The 16,577-nt window shown below is 40.5% G+C and overlaps 1 protein-coding gene and 1 pseudogene across 3 annotated transcripts in view; one reads left to right on the top strand and one right to left on the bottom strand.

Moving 5' to 3' along the window:
• Positions 1 to 16,577, top strand: part of LOC122560664 (ankyrin repeat and fibronectin type-III domain-containing protein 1-like) — a 931,085-nt gene that overhangs the window by 12,754 nt on the left and 901,754 nt on the right. For 2 of the 3 annotated variants that reach the window (XM_087997829.1, XM_087997834.1), the window contains exon 1: positions 5,519 to 5,975. The exons of the other annotated variant lie outside the window; for it this stretch is intronic. The gene's annotated coding sequence lies outside the window, so the exon portion shown is untranslated. Of the gene's footprint in view, positions 1 to 5,518; positions 5,976 to 16,577 lie in introns of those variants that run through there. 3 annotated transcript variants of the gene reach the window in all.
• On the bottom strand, positions 12,480 to 13,071 carry LOC148146601 (small EDRK-rich factor 2 pseudogene; annotated as a pseudogene).

Here is a 16,577-nt window from a genome sequence, read left to right as displayed (position 1 = left end):
CCTTTTTCCCTCAACAAGCAAAGCAAGCATTATACATGTTGCTCTGAATTAAGTGAACTTACTGAGCTACCAAGCACTACTGCAGCCACTGAAAGAATTTTTTTTTCTAGGACAAATTATATTTCCAGAAAAAGATTATTTTCTGATCAATCCATGGTGTCAATAGAATAAATAAGAGAATATCAGCAATAACTTGCATTTATGTAAGTTCTTTAAAATTGCAAACTGTTGCCAGGTGTTGCACAGACACAAGAAGAATGATACTCTAAAAGTGCAGCTTTAGCATTTGGTGAATTGAGTCATCTTGTTTAACATTCCCAGACAGCAGTGCAGAATGTCTGAAAGAAAGTGGTATTGAGACTCAATTACTATTCTGCAACAGATTTGGTCACTCTCTGCAACACTCTGAGGACAGAAGAGCAGGTGCAAAGTATGTCATTTCCAATCAGAAAATTGGCAATACACATCAAGCACCACATACCAGCTATAGTTTTATAATAATTTACGTACAGAGAACTTCAATGAAACAGACTATTAGGCCCAATTGGTCTACACCAAAATTTGCTCCCCATGCTTCACCAGACTGGATGGAGTGTACAATAGGTCAGCATCACTGTGAAACAGACTGGGAGAGCACACCTACATAAGCACTGAGATGGTAGATAAAACCAGAGGCAGAGAGCCCTTTCAACCTATTTCCACCTGTCAGAGCTGAAGCAAGACTTCATTGGAAAAAAAAAGGTAGATGTGGTGAGTATTCCTTCCAATGTCCCTTTTGATTGGCCAAGTTGTTTAAATGAGGAAATCCTCTTTTAAAATATTTAAGATATGAATTAAATAACTAAATTGAATAGAGATGACTGGGCAGACAACATGCTTCAGCCGTAATATGTGGGAGCTGCTGGATACCTGTGTGATCCACAGTGACCACATCTGCAGCAAGTCTTGGCTGCTCAAGGAACTTTGACTCATAGGTTATGAAAATTCAATTGATGGTAATCTTTTAGATTAGATTAGATTAGATTACATTACATGTGGAAACAGGCCCTTCGGCCCAACAAGTCCATACCGACCCGCCGAAGCGAAACCCACCCATACCCCTACATTTACCCCTTACCTAACACTACGGGCAATTCAGTATGGCCAATTCACCTGACCCTGCATATCTTTGGACTGTGGGAGGAAACCGAAGCACCCGGAGGAAACCCACGCAGACACGGGGAGAACGTGCAAACTCCACACAGTCAGTCGCCTGAGGCGGGAATTGAACCCGGGTCTCTGGCGCTGTGAGGCAGCAGTGCTAACCACTGTGCCACCGTGCCGCCCACCATATCTTATTGTGTCATACGAGATTCTGATGTGGTCTTAATAAGGGAGATGTTGAGAAGATACTTCCACTAGTGTGGAATCTCGAACTAGGAGACATATTTATAGATTAAGGGAACACTCATTTAAAACTGAAGTGCAAAGGAATTTTTTAGTTGGTAGTGACTGTCTGAAATTCTCTACACCAGAGAATTGTGATGGTGAGGTCACTGAAAATATTTATATTCTTAGAAATATCAAGGAGTGAAGGGCTATGAGGAGCTGACCTGAAAAGGGAGTCGAGGCTTAGGGCAATGATTTTGTAGAATGGTGGGGCAAGATTGAAAGGCTGATTGGCCTGCTGCTATTTTTATGTTCTTAAATTAACCTCCTGTTATCCTACTTAATCCACAGCTGACCAGAACCTCTCGCTAACTTTGAACGTGTATACTATTTCCCTTCTTAGCCCATTTTGTTCTTGTGGTAAAGTCTGGTGTCAATTTCCATCATGGCGTCATCTTTATGAATTCATTTATATCCTGTTCATGACTTTGACATTCTCCTTAAAGTAAGGCACCCAAATATAAACACAATTTAGGCTTTACATTCGTTTTGATCTTTTGGGTGGTGCTCTAATTATGAAATAACCCAGGATCCTCACTTGCTGCAATACTACAGGTACATGTGTGAATGATGTTTTTACAGGACAAAAACAAAATACTGTGAATGGTGAAAATGTGAAATTTAAGAAGAAAGTTCTATAAATGATTAGTCGGTCTGGCAGCATTTATAGATAGTTAATGTTTCATGCCAATGAAAAGGTCTGGGAATGGTTAAAGATATAAGATGTTTCAAGCAAGTACATACGCAGGAAATGTTGCAGGGGCAAGGGACTAAGGGGGTAAAAGGGATTTTATGATAGCTGGAAGGTCATGAGAGACTAAACAACATTTATAAAGTAACAACAGATAATACATTGTCAGGTTTAAAACAAACGTTGTGACTTCAATACTCTAGAACGGGTGTAAATAGGGAAAAGTCGAACCATAAATAGCATCTGTTCAAAAAAGAAGAAAAAGTTTTTAGTCTGAATCGAACTCAATATTGAATCAGGAAGATGTTGAAATGCTTGCTAAATGTTTCCAGCTATTTCTGTGTTTAGTTTTTAGTAGACGTTGGGTGATGTTAAATACACAATAGCACTTAGAGTTAGCAGACCTGGGGAACGGAAATGAATGGAGGTGTAATGGGGGAGTCATTTTGAGATTTGATTTATACAACTAGTGTTTACTGTATGGGGTACTTTGAACTCTGGGCCTCGATGGACACATTGTTTACCTAAAATTGACAGTCTCCCTCAGACTGATGTAGTTAAAAATTCTTGTGTTACTGTGGAGAAAGACATGAAGACTTGGGGACTTGGGGAAGTTATTGGCCATATCTTGAGGACAGACCATATCACAGCAGAGGAGGTATTGGATATATTAGAATGTATGAAGGTGGATAAATCTCACGGTCTGACCAGATATATCCAAAAACACTGCAAGAGGCTAGAGAAGAAATTGCAGGAGCCCTGGCTGATATTTTTGCATCATCATTAGCCACGGGTGAGGTCTTGAAGGACTGGAGAGTAGCGAATGTTGTGACAATATTCAAGAAGGGCTGCAAAGAAAAACCTGGGAATTATAGACCAATAAGGTTAACATCTGTGGTAGGTAAGTTACTTGAGAAGATTCTGCAGAATAAGATATACATGCATTTGGAAAGACAGGGTTTGATTAGGAATAGTCAGCATTGCTTTGTGCATGGAAGATCATGCCTCACAAATTTGTCAGAATTCTTTGATTGAAATGACCAGAAAGGTTGACGAGGGTAGGATAGTAGACATAGTCTATATGGATTTCAGAAAGGCCTTTGATAAGGTTCCACATGGTCGGCTGCTCTGGAAGGTTAAATTGTGTGGAATCCAGGGCAAGCTGGCAAATTGGATATGATGGTAGGAAGCAAAGGGTAATAGTGGAAGGGGGCTTGTCAGGGGCCCATTGCTGTTTGTTATCTATATTAATGATTTGGATGAGAGTGTACAAGGCATGATTAATAAGTTTGCAGATGACACGAAATATGTGATATCGTGGACAGTGAGGAAGGTTATCATAAATTGCAGCAGCAGCTTAATCAGCTGGGGAAGTGGGCTGCGAAATGGCAAGTGAAGTTTAATATAGATAAATGTGAGGTCTTGCATTTTGGAAGTCAAATAAAGAAGGGAGTTTCTTCGTGAATGGTATGGCCTTAAGGAGTGTAGTAGAACAGAGGGATCTTGGAGTTCAGGCACATGGTTCTCTGAAAGTGGAGTCACAGATAGACAGGGCAGTGAAGAAGGCTTTCGGCACACTGGCCTTCATCAGTCAGGGCATTGAGTACAGAAGTTGGGAAGTAATGTTGCAGTTATACAGGATGTTGGTGAGGCCACACTTGAAGTATTGTGTTCAGTTTTGGTCATCTTGCTATAGGAAGGATGTTATTAAACTGGAAAGAGTGTGAAGAAATTTATGAGGATGTTGCTAGGACTAAAGGGTCTTAGTTATATGGAGAGGTTGGACAAGCTAGGATTTTTTTTCTTTAGAGCCTAGGAGACTAAGGGGGGATCTTAGATCATGAGAGGCATGCACTCAGTTTTTTTGTCAGGGTTGGGGAATCAAGGGCTAAAGGGTATCAGTTTAAGGTTAGAGGGGAAAGAATAGAGTCATATAAAGATGTACAGCACGGAAACAAACCCTTCGGTCCAACTCGTCCATGCTGACCAGATATCCTAACCTAATCTAGTCCCATTTGCCAGCACTTGGCCCATATTGGTCTGAACACTTCCTGTTAATATACCCATCCAGATGCCTTTTAAATGTTGTAATTGTACCAGCCTCCACATTTCTTCTGGCAGCTCATCCCATACATGCACCAGCCCCCTGCATGACATAGTTGCCCCATAGGTCCCTTTTAAATTTTTCCCCTCTCACCCTAAACCCTCTAGCTCTAGACCCCGCCCTCCACCCCAGGGAAAAGACTTTGTCTATTTACCCTATCTATGTCCCTCATGAATTTATAAACCTCTATAAGGTCACTCCTCAGCCTCTGACGCTCCAGGGAAAACAACCCTGACCCATTCAACCTCACTCTGTAGCTTAAATCCTCCAACTCTGGCAACATCCTGCAACGTTGTTACACAGAAGGTGGTACGGGTATGGAATGAGCTGCCAGCGGAAGTGGTTGAAGCAGGTACCTTATCACCATTTAAAAGGCATTTATACAAATACTGGATAGGAAAGGTTAAGAAGGATATGGGCCAAGTGCAGGAAAATGGGGTTAGAGTGGATGGACATTTTGGTCGACGTGAACCAGTCTGGGCCAAAGGGCCTGTCTCCGTGCTGTCGGACTTTACGATTCTATGAGTATGATGAAAGGAAGAAACAGCATCCGCCGTTGATCTCAGTTATAGTCCAAAAGTTGTATTAATCACATCTGAACTGACAAAGGAGAGCAACGGTTGTTGGGCGGCACGGTGGCACAGTGGTTAGCACTGCTCCTTCACAGCGCTAGAGACCTGGGTTCAATTCCCGTCTCAGGTGACTCTCTGTGTGGAGTTTGCACATTCTCCGGGTGCTCCGGTTTCCTCCCACAGTCCAAAAACGTGCAGGTTAGGTGAATTGGCCAAGTTAAATTGCCCGTAGTGTTAGGTGAAGTGATAAATGTAGGGCAATGGTTCGCGCTTCGGCGGGTCAGTGTGGACTTGTTGGGCCGAAGGGCCTGTTTCCACACTAAGCAATCTAATCTAAAACATACTTCTTCAGTGGGTTTTGGGGAGGGAAAACCTCGAAAAAGAGGAATGGTAATTAAATTTGTACAATAGTGCCTTGGATTTGTAACAAATTTCCACAGTTGTCTCAACGGTTAGCTTCGAAACCTCCGTTGTGTTCTGCAGCCAACTCCGAGTTACGGTTCTGAAGAGTATTTGGACACAACACTTTCTGTTTCTCTATCCACTGATGCTGCCATATCTGCTAAGTTTATTCAGCACTTTCTGATTTTATTTCAGATCTCCCGCATCCGCCGTATTTTGATTTTATCCGAGTTACAAATGTAGGTCGAGATTATAAAGGGTTGTTGTCTTTGAAAAGGCGTCAGGGTTGAAACTGAAGTAATTTCTGATTTGCTGCCTCCTCTCTCTCTCTATTGCTTCAATGCTGCCGGTTCCCAGGTCACCGTGCCCAGGCTGGGAAGGGGCCAGCGTCTCGCGTCACCGGCTCCACTTCAGGAGGAAATGGTTCACTTTCCCTTTTCTTAGACCCGTGGGCTGGAACAGGATCCTCCCCTCTCTGCCATTCTATCAGAATCCGGACAAAGAGTTGTTGTTCAATGAATCCCAGCGTGTCCCGTTCTGTTTCCTGTTGTCTGCGAGTTCGCTGTTCATATCACTTGCAGCTGACTTGAGGGGGCGGCTTTGTTACATTTGCTTGAGTTTTTGCTCTTCCGAAAACCTCTGCAAGTGTGAGTTTGAGTTCCGTATGGTCGATAGCTTGCCTTCTAGAGTGAGACGGGATAGCACATTGAAAGAAACGAACCCACCGCCCTGCAATTTAATCGAGAAATAGAGCGCAGGACTCAGAATTTGATCAAAGGTAAGAATCACACAGGAGCTCCATCATTCGGAATTTGTCATCATTTTGTATGTGCCCTGAAGAAGGCGCATTTTGTTCTCCGGTATCCCCATTCGAGGCCAGTTTTATAACACAGATCCTCTCTCAGGGAGTGCATATTTTGTTTTACGACATGTTTAATTATCAGCATGTCGGGTCCGAACCACATTACCGAGCCTCCCTACGCAGACTATCCATATTCTCGTCTTGAGCTCACTCAAAACAACAATCAGTGTTGAAATGTCACTTGGAAACTTAATGCTGCAGGTATCAAATCTCCTGGAACTCATGCCCCCAAGTCACACTTCCATAGAGAACCCGATGGATGCTTTATGTAAATGTAACTTTAAGTTTTGCTCCTCAGTTTCAGTCACCGAGAAAATATATTTGCCAGACAATGCACGGACTAAACTCGTGGTTGCTGGGTGTACTACGCTGCTTAATTTCCAGACTTAATTTTTCCTTCATATGTTTCGTTTCTTAAACTTGTGATTCAATTTCTAAAAAAATGACTTCCTCATATTTTAACCTGGATATTGAACAATTGGATGGGGGAAATCACAGGCGAGTACAACCTTTCCATTTCCCTTCACCTTATGATACACAATTTGCAGCAAGTGTCACTGATCTGGGCGGAGTTCCATTCCTCCCCAATGATACTGAGGCTGAATAAAACACCCATACCAGGCAACAGGGGTTATTTTCTCAGACTCAGGTACGCGAAGCGGATGCATTTGGGCGCTGATCTGACACAACGTGTCCCTTCGAGTTGAGCAGTAAAACAAAACTCGACAACCGTCCGGCTCCAAATATACATGGGGTTAATTTCATTTATAATCATGCTGTGGAGAACACGTCTTGTGATTTGGTGTTCGAACCTCAATCATTGGTCTGTTCGCCTGTTTGTGTTGGAAACTCTGGAGTGTGCACATTAAGATGTGACTACTGCCCCCAAGTTATTAGCTCTAATTTGTTTAACACCATGTGGGTCAGTAGTGGAAGATTTACTGGAGGTAATTTTAACTTTGAATGATGGTAATAAAATTGGGGATATCGAATTATTCACCTGCTTTGCACCGTGTAGAATTTCCTCTCTATTCAATTTTTATTTTTTTCTACCTGTGGCAGCAAATTTACTCGCCAGCCCTCGCTTGGTTTGGACGTATTGATCAGTCCCAATTCACAGAATTACAGAAGTGTTAAGGCGCGGAAGGGGGTTATACTTCTTGACATGTCAGTACGGGCTCTTCGAATAAGCATGATTAATTCATGTATATTATTTTCGATGCAAATATTTGTCTGATGCCCCCTTGAGTGTCGCAATCGAACCTGCCTCCACCGACATTCCTCGGCAATTAATTCCATACCCTGACTTATTGAGTGAGAAAGGTTTTTTCATAACACATTCGCTCATTTTATAAACCACTTTAAATCTATGCTGCCACATTCTTCCTTTTAAAAGCCGGAATAGCTTATCTCTACCTACTTTATCCAGCCTGCTCGTTATTTTGAAAATCTCTATCCAATCTCCTTTTAGCCTTCTCTCCCAGGAGAACAATGGCAAGTCCTCAATCTACCCTCATAACTGAAATCTCTCATTCTTGGATCCATTCTTATAAATCGTTTCTGCGTTCTTTCCAATGAGTTCCAATTCTCAGAGGAAGTCCCGACACTAGGGGAACAGCCAAGTCATGTGATCACGTGGTTCGATGGCAGGACATTCTCTGCTTTATTACATTTGCAGCTAATTCATATTTGGCAATTTGACCAATAATCTATTATGGGTAAGAAAATTCAGATGGGCCAAAGGAAGAGACATTGTTTAAAGGACAGTCACCAATATTCATTTAAGGCCGTACATACCTGGTAACTATTAGAAGGGAAGCTGAGTGGGAACTACTTGAGTTAGAAGAAAGCTGACTGGAGAATTTAGTGACATCTCCCTGGAGGTGCTCCTTCAAATATCAAGGAAATAGGGGATGTATTGTGCTGGACCAGTGTGTCTTCTACTTAGACACTTCAGGACTCACAACTCCCGAGTGGAAGAAATACATCCTCAGTGTGAAAAGGGTCTGCAAAAACTTTAGTTATATTAGTAAAGTGGGCAAACATTTATCAATGGAGTATAGTGTGGAAAATATGAACCTGTTCACTTTGATAGTAATAATAGAAAAGTAGTATTATTTAAATTGAGAAAGCTTGCAGAACATGGTGGTACAAAGGGATTTGGCTATACTGGTGTATGAGCCACAAAATAAGGTTGTATGCAGGGGCAAGAAGTGATTTCAGAGAAGTTTACTTGACTCATTCCTGAACTGAAGGGCTTATCTTATGAAGAAATGTTGAACAATTTGGGCTTTTACCCACTGGAGTTTGGAAGAACTAGAGGAGATCTTTTTGAAATATATGATAGGGTGAAAACCAGAGGATTTTTCCTTCTATGGGGGAGACTAGAACTAAGAGGAACAGATTAAGAAGATAAAGAGTAAGCTAAGGAGAGGTTTTTTTCTGAGGACCATTAGCATGTGTGTCTCTTTCCAGAGAGTATTGCAGGCTGAATCATTTTAATTATTCAAGGCAAAGTTATATATCTTTTTGATAGACAAGAGACTCAAGGGTTATAGGGGGAAGACAAGAATGTGCAGTCACTACCACAGTTAGTCCAGCCATGATCTAGTAGCCTACTCCTGCTCTGAAGTTGCATGCTTCTGTGGACAAGTGGAAACAGTCAGCATGTTTCATCAGAAAGATGTAGCTGGAGGTAGCTGAGGAAGTCAGCAGCTATAAAATGATAATATGAATATGGGTATAATGCTGAAAGGGGCTGAAAAATGTAGTATGGCTTGGAAAGGTGAATGGCATTCTTAATAGCAAATAGCATGATTTTATGTCCTAAATGGCATATGTGAGATATAAGGCAAAGTAATTGATTCAGTTTTGGGAGTGACCAGGGACCAAGATCTGCAGTGAGATGCAGAGTTGACTCACAATGGAGGTCCAAAGTTGATATCAGCACTGCTGGTCATAAATGGTGGCTTTCAGCAGGACAATTATGGTACATTGCTGGATATGCAAAGTGGCACAGACTGACCAGCATGGCTGGGCAATGAGACAAAAATAGTATGTGTTTCCAAGAGAAGCATTTCAGGATGCAATGGAGTAGAGCAGAATTGGAGGTGGTGTGACATTTATATATGGACTAGTGCTGATGAAAGAGGAGGCAGCAGGAAAGCCTGTCACTGCAGATGAAGTGAGTGCGGTGTTCATGAAGAGTGAATAACACAATTGCTGTTAGCAGCAAACTTTCTGATGAGTACTAACTGTGGTGCCCTTGTGGGCCTAACTGAACACAAAATCTCCAGATCAATGAGAGACAATAGGCGTTGGTTCCAAGTGCAGCTTGTTAACATCACTCTTGTCTCTCCCACAGGACAAAAGCTGATGAGAGATTGATGTATCCAGGATCATATAAGACAACAGAGGAGGGGTTGTCATCTGACGATAAAACATCACATCAGCCTAGTGCATCCTCCACCAGCACACACATACTGACATTGACATGTGGTTAGAATGGGTGGCAGTAGATGGGTGAACATGGCATAGATGTGTGTGAACAGTGAATGGAGATTTTTTTTTATTTCAAATATATACTTTATTCATAAAATACTTTACGCAAACATCACTGAAGCCTGGGAGAACCTTTTTTTATTTCAAAAATATATTTTATTCATAAAATACTTTACACAAACATCACTGAAGCCTGGGAGAACCTTTTTTTTATTTCAAAAATATACTTTATTCATAAAATACTTTACACAAACATCACTGAAGCCTGGGAGAACCTTTTTTTATTTCAAAAATATACTTTATTCATAAAATACTTTACACAAACATCACTGAAGCCTGGGGAAATGGAGATGACGAGACCTGTGCCCACTCCCCATCGGCTGCTGTGTTTTGTGCAGATACTGAACCTTGGTGGCAGATGCTTGGGCAGCAGCATGTGTTCCCAGAGGCTATACACTTCTATATGCAGATTAAGGTGCTCTGTCCATGTAGTTTTCTCCATTTAGAAATGCAAACATGGAATGCCAGACACATTATGCCATCTAATGGATTTAACAGGTGCAAGCTGACCTTTAAGTAAATCTTAAATCACTGTGTTTATTGGGTATGCAAATGAGCCCTGTCAGCTGAATCTGTTACGTCCAGTCACTCCAAATAAGCAGGGAATGGTGAGTTGGCTTTGAAAAGTTCAAGGAATGGCTTTCTGAAGCCTTTGGTATTGATGCTAAATTCATGATGCCTTTGAAGTGACACAACTTATGCATGAAGCCACAGTGATATTGGTGGATCCTGCCCAAACGCATGAGTACTTGAATATGCCAGACCTCTCTAGGACTAAGCTATCTACTGTGCTGGAGTAGAAATGGCAGAAGACTATCTTCACGTCAGTTGGAGGCAATGATAAAGCACAATGTAGGAACACCCAGAAACACTTGTGTAAATTCATCTAGTATAACTTAGGGTTGTAATGGGTGATACATTTTTTGCTGAATGCTAAACATTATATATGTGTGTAGAAAACTTAAAGCTCTTATAATGAATTTTTTAATAGTGTGGCTATTCATTTCTGTACTAATATGCTGTTATTAGATGATAAACTCTTGATATGAAGACCTTGAAAAGATGTGTACAAAATGAAGGCAACAGTGAATATAGTCTTTGGACTGATATAGTAATGGACCACTGAAATGCTGAGGCTGTTTGGCAGAAGAAACAGGAGCAGGAATTGCCCAATAGCCCATCAACTCTGTTCCACTATTCAATAAAATCCTGGATGTCCTTGGCCTCAAATTCTTTACCCACCTCTTAATACTTGGCTTTTCTGTAATCTAAAAATCTGTAATTCCAAGCTATTAATAAATTTAATGTCTCTGGGGTCTTACAATCACTTACAGCAGAAAAAGAGGCTTTTCAGCTGAACAGGACAATGATGTCTCTCTGGAGACAATCCAGTCAATTAGCCTGGCAATGTTATTTTCTTCAAGTGTCTATTTGATTTCCTTTTGAAATCATTAATCTTCCTTCCTTCAACTATCCTTGTGTGCAGCGAGTTCTGGGTCATTATCCTTTGTGTGAAAATGTTTTCTCACATTCCCTCTGCATCTTTTGTTCAAAGCCCAAAATCTGTGTGCCGAGTCCTTGCACTATCAACTTGTCCAGCATATCCAAACTCTTTCAGATCTCCCCTCAGTCTCCTTTGCTTGAAGGAGAGCAGGTAATGAGCAAGTTAGACAAAGGAGAGCCTAGTGGATGTAATCTATTTGGATTTCCAGAAGGTCTTTGACAAGGTGCCGCATAGAAGGCTGATAAATAAGGTAAGAGACTATGTTGTTAGGGGCAAGGTACTGGCATGGATAGAGGATTGGCTAACTGGAAGAAGGCGGAGAGTGGGCATAGAAGAGTCTTTTTCAGGATGGCAGCCAGTGACTAGTGGATGTCCACAAGAATTAATGTTGGGACCACAAGTATTCACATTAAACATTAATGATTTGGATGAAGAAACTGAGAGCATTGTTGCTAGGTTTGCAGATGAACAAAGATACATGGAGAGTAAGGTGTAAATGAGGAGGCTTCAGAAGGACTTGGACAAGCTAGGAGAGTGTGCAAAGAAGTGGCAGGTGGAACAGAATGTGGCAAAGTGTGAGGTTATGCATTTTGGTAGGAAGAATAGAGGCTTGAACTGTTTTCAAAATGGAGAAAGGTTTTGGAAATCTGAAACACAAAGGGACTTCAGAGTCTTAGTTCAGAATGCTCTTAAGATTAACATGCAGGTAGGAAGGCAAATGCTATGTTAGCATTCTTTTTAAGAAGGCTAGAATACAACAGCAGAAATGTACTTCTGAGGCTGTATAAGGCTCTGTTTAGCCTGCTTTTGGAATATTGTGAGCAGTTGTGGGTCCCATATCTAAGAAAGGATGTGTTGGAATTGGAAAGAGTCCAGAGGAGTTTTACAAGAATAATCCTGAAGGGGTTGAAGGACTTTTCATATGAGAAATGGTTGAGAACTCTGGGTTTGTATTTGATGGAGTTTAGAAAGATGCAGTGGATCTGATTGGATCTAACATAATATTGAGGCACCTGGATAGAGAGGACTTGAAAAGATGTTTTCATTCGCAGGAGGATCAGAGGGCACTGTCTGGGTGTAAATGGGCTTAGCCTTTAGAACTGAGATAAGGAGGAATTCCTTCAGCCAGAGGGTGGTTAATCTGTGGAACTCATTGATGCAGAAGGCTTTGGAGGCCAAGTCATTTATTTAACATACACTTATTTAATGTTGTATTTAAGGCAGAGATAGATAGGTCTTGATTATAAGAGGATCAAGGGTTATGGGGAAAAGGCAGAAGAATGGGTTTGAGAAACATATTAGTCATGATCAAATCATGGACTTGATGGGCAAAATGGCCCAATTCTGCTCCTATATTTTTTTTCAACTTAAATGCTGTCTTTATTAAAACAGAATTTAAAAGGTTAGCGTTGATACAAAAATACAAGGCTGGTCACAAATCCAAATGCAAGCATATTTTCTGCTTAAACTGGAAATACCTCTCAAATTATGCTCATGCAAAAATGCACCTTTACAGCACGAGTACCAATTCTGCATCAGTACCAATTCTACAAGCAAGACACGTTCCTTTGCATTAAAAAAAGGCATAATCCCACAGAAAGGTACAACAATGCAATTTTCTGAAGTATCGGAACCCAATGTTTTAAATATGTTCAATATTTGAAGACAAAGCCGCGTTGCTCGTTAGATGCACCCATCCAGGAAAGGTAGGTAGAGTGCCAGTGATGTGGGCGCGTTAGTTTGAAGTTCCTGCATTAGCTCCTGCAGAATTTTTATTTGCTTTTTGTTTCTGCTGCATTATTTCAGCATCCCTCTGCTTTCTGGCTGCAGCAGATAAACCATCATCCTTTCTTTTCCGTTTACTTTGCTCACTTGATTTTTTTGCATTTTTCTGAGAGCAAGTTCTCGTTGATTACCACGGGTGACCCTGTCCTCTTTATTGTCCATCGTCCTCCCCCCCCCCCCCGCCGCCACAGCCGAGTCCGCTGCCGCCTGATAACCAATTCTGCTCCTATATCTTGGTATATGGTCTCCAACCTAACCTTGTAGCTAAAAGCTCCTTTATTTGGAACAATTCTTGTAACTCTTCTCTTCACCCTTTTGAGACGTTTTACTTTCTAAAGTATAGTGACCAATTCTATAGTTGTGGCCTAAAATCCCTGCTTTTGTATCCAATGCCTTTGTTTATGAAGCTCATAATTCATTATAGTTTTCTATCTATTCTTGCACTATGGTTATGGACAATCGCCCCTACCCCCCAACCCTAGTTCCCTTGTCAGTGCATACTCTTAAGAATTTTGAAAATAAGTCAAACTTACCGCTCCATATCCTACAATGTATCTCCTTGCACTTCTCAGTATTAAACTCTGTTTATAACTTATCTGCCCATTCTACCTAAGACTTGCTGCTATTTTTGTAACTCCCCTACTATTTGCAACTCTTCCAAGTTTGGTATCATAGGCAAATTTTTAAATTTCACTCTATTTTTGAATATCAAATAATTTATGTGTGTATGTGTGTGTGCATGTATGTGTGTCAAAAGGCTCTATTCTCAACTTCTAGTACCTTGTTTAAACTATTAATCGTAATTAATAATCAAGACATTCTATGTGCTAATAATATTTTTGATTAATTTAGTTATATTTAATGGTGAATAGATTTTACATTTTACAGTTCTTAATTTGAATGTCCTTGATTTGAGAAAAAAGAAATGCTCACCAACTAATCATATACAACTTTTCACTGATTTCAATTTACATGATGTTGGTTGACTGTGAACCACAAACTCCCTTACTCCAATCTGCTAATTTACTCACTTGCTATTCTCACTGGGCTCTCACCTTCTGGCCTGCTCTTTTACCCAGCCACTGGTTTCACTGTACTTCTGCTCCCTGACTTTCTCTTGAATTATTTGGCTATAAATTTGTCAGCTATCTTAACTAGGGCATTTGTTTAACCAGGATGGTTAGGTTTGTTGAGCCCTGGGCCCTGGAGGGGGTCTACTAAGTTAATACGGGTATATATACAATGCTCCCGTTCCTCCGTTTGGGAGCTTTGAGCCGAGCATAGCTGTTCTGTATGCTGTGGTTTTTTTTTTGTTTTTATTTTGCTTTTCTTTCTTTTTTGATCTATTAATTTACCTATTTATTGGAGTTGCTTTGCACAGTATTAGGGTTTGCTTTAAATTATAGGGTAGGTTAGTAGTTAGTAGACAGTAGTTGTATTGTAATTTATGTTTTTTTGTTATGCTAATATTTGGTATTGATTGTATTTTTCAATAATTTTATATATTTGTAAAGTTAAAAAAATTTGCTAATAAACATATTTACAAAACAAAAGGATAATCCAAAGAGATTCTACAAAGGATAACTAGAGAGAAGGTAGGGCCTCTTAAAGATCAAGGAGGTCATCTTTGTGTTGAACCCCAGGCGATGGGAGAGGTAATAAATGAATAAGTTGCACCAGTTATCTACTGTGGAAAAAGAAATGGAGTCTAGAAAATGCAGAGAGATTCACTTTGATGTTTTAAAAACAGTTCACATTACAGAAGAGGACGTTTGGGAGGTCTTAGGGAACATAAAGGTGGATAAATCTCCGGGATCTGATCTAATGTATCCCAGGATGGGTGAGAAGTAAGGGAGGAAATTGCGAGACCCCTTGCAGAAATATTTGCATAATCTATAACTATGGATGAGATACCTGATGACCGAAGGGTGACTAATGTTGTGCCTTTGTTTAAGAAAGGTCATAAGAAGAAACCAGGGAACTACAGACCTGTGAGTCTGACTTTGGTTGTAGATAAATTGTTGGAGGTGTTTATAAAAGATAGGATTTATGGACATTTATAGAGGCAAAAATTGATTAGGGATAGTCAGCATGATTTTGTGTGAAGAAAATTGTGTCTCACAAACTTGATTAAATTTTTGAGGAAGTTATCAAAATGATTGATGATGGCAGAGCAGTGGACGATGTTCATTTGGATTTTAGTAAAGCCTTTGACACGGTTCTGCATGATAGACTAATTAATAAAATTAGGTCACATGGGATTCAGGGTGAGTTTGCCAGTTGGATACATAACTGGCTTAAGGCAGGAGACGGAGAGTGGTGGTGGATAGTTGCTTTTCGAACTCAAGGCCAGTCACCAGGGCTGTTCCACAGGGATTGGTTCTGGGTCCTCTTTTGTTTGTCATTTATAAAAATGATTTGGATGGGAATATAGAAAACATGGTTGGTAAGTTTGTAGACAACACCAAAATTGGTGCTATAGTAGACTGTGAAGAAGGTTTTCTAGGATTGCAAGGGGATCTTGATCAAAAAGGGCAATTGGCTGAAAAATGGCAGATAGAGTTCAATCTGGATGAATGTGAACTATTGCCTTTTGGTACAACAAACAAGGATAGGGCTTATACAATTAATGGTAAAGCCATGGTTCGTGTTGTAGAGCAGAGAGGCTTAGGGATACACTTACAAATTCTTTGAAGTTTGCAACTCATATAGACAGGGTGGTTAAAAATGTGTTTGGCACACTTGCCTTCATTGCTCAATCCTTTGAGTATAGGAGTTTGGAAATCATGTTGAGGTTGTACGGGCCTCTTCTGGAATACTGTGTCCAGTTCTGGTCACCCAGTCATAGGACTGATATAATCAAGCTGGAGAGGGTTCAGAAGAGATTTTCCAGGATGTTGCCAGGTATAGAAGGTTTGAGCTATAAAGGAAGGCTGGTTAGGCTGGGACTTCTTTCACTGTGGTGTAGGAGGTTGAAAGGCGCCCTGATAGAAGTTTACAAAATGATGAGAGGTATGGATAGAGTTAATGGTGAATTTCTTTTCCCTAGGTTGGGGGATTACAGGACTAGGGGGCATATTTTTAAGGTAAGTGGGGAGAGATTTAAATAAGACAATAGGGCGGTTCACTTGCAGAATTAACTTCCTGAGTAAGTGGTAGATGCGGGAACAATTACAATGTTTATAAGACATTTGAATAAGTTCATGGAGGGAATTGGGCCAGGAGCAGGCAGTTGGGACTAATTTAGTTTGGGATTATGTTTCGCATTGATTGATTGGACCAAAGGGTCTGTTTCCGTGCTGTATGACTTTATGACTGGAGCACTGCTAACGTTATCTCATTATTTTAAAAAAAAGGGTGGACGGGATAAACCAGGAAATTATTGGTCAGTCAGTCTAACCTTGCAGGTGGGGAAGTTATTCGAAAGAATTTTGAGGAACAGAATATATCTGTACTTGGAGAGACATGGATAGTAAGCATGAGTTTGTAAGGAGAAGGTCATGTTTGACAAATTTGATTTAATTTTTTTTAAGGAACTGAATGAATGAGGATAGTGTATTTGATGTAGTCAATATTGAATTTATTTAGGCTTTTTATAAGTTTTCCCTATGACAGACTGGTCAAGGAATTATGAACTCATGGATCCAAGACAAAGTGGTATGTTGGAT

The sequence above is a fragment of the Chiloscyllium plagiosum genome, unplaced genomic scaffold (genome assembly GCF_037043375.1).
Source record: "Chiloscyllium plagiosum isolate Xiang-an unplaced genomic scaffold, Cpla_swu_hap1 HiC_scaffold_20, whole genome shotgun sequence".
Lineage (NCBI taxonomy): Eukaryota > Metazoa > Chordata > Chondrichthyes > Orectolobiformes > Hemiscylliidae > Chiloscyllium > Chiloscyllium plagiosum.
This window is presented reverse-complemented; position numbering and strand designations above follow the sequence as displayed.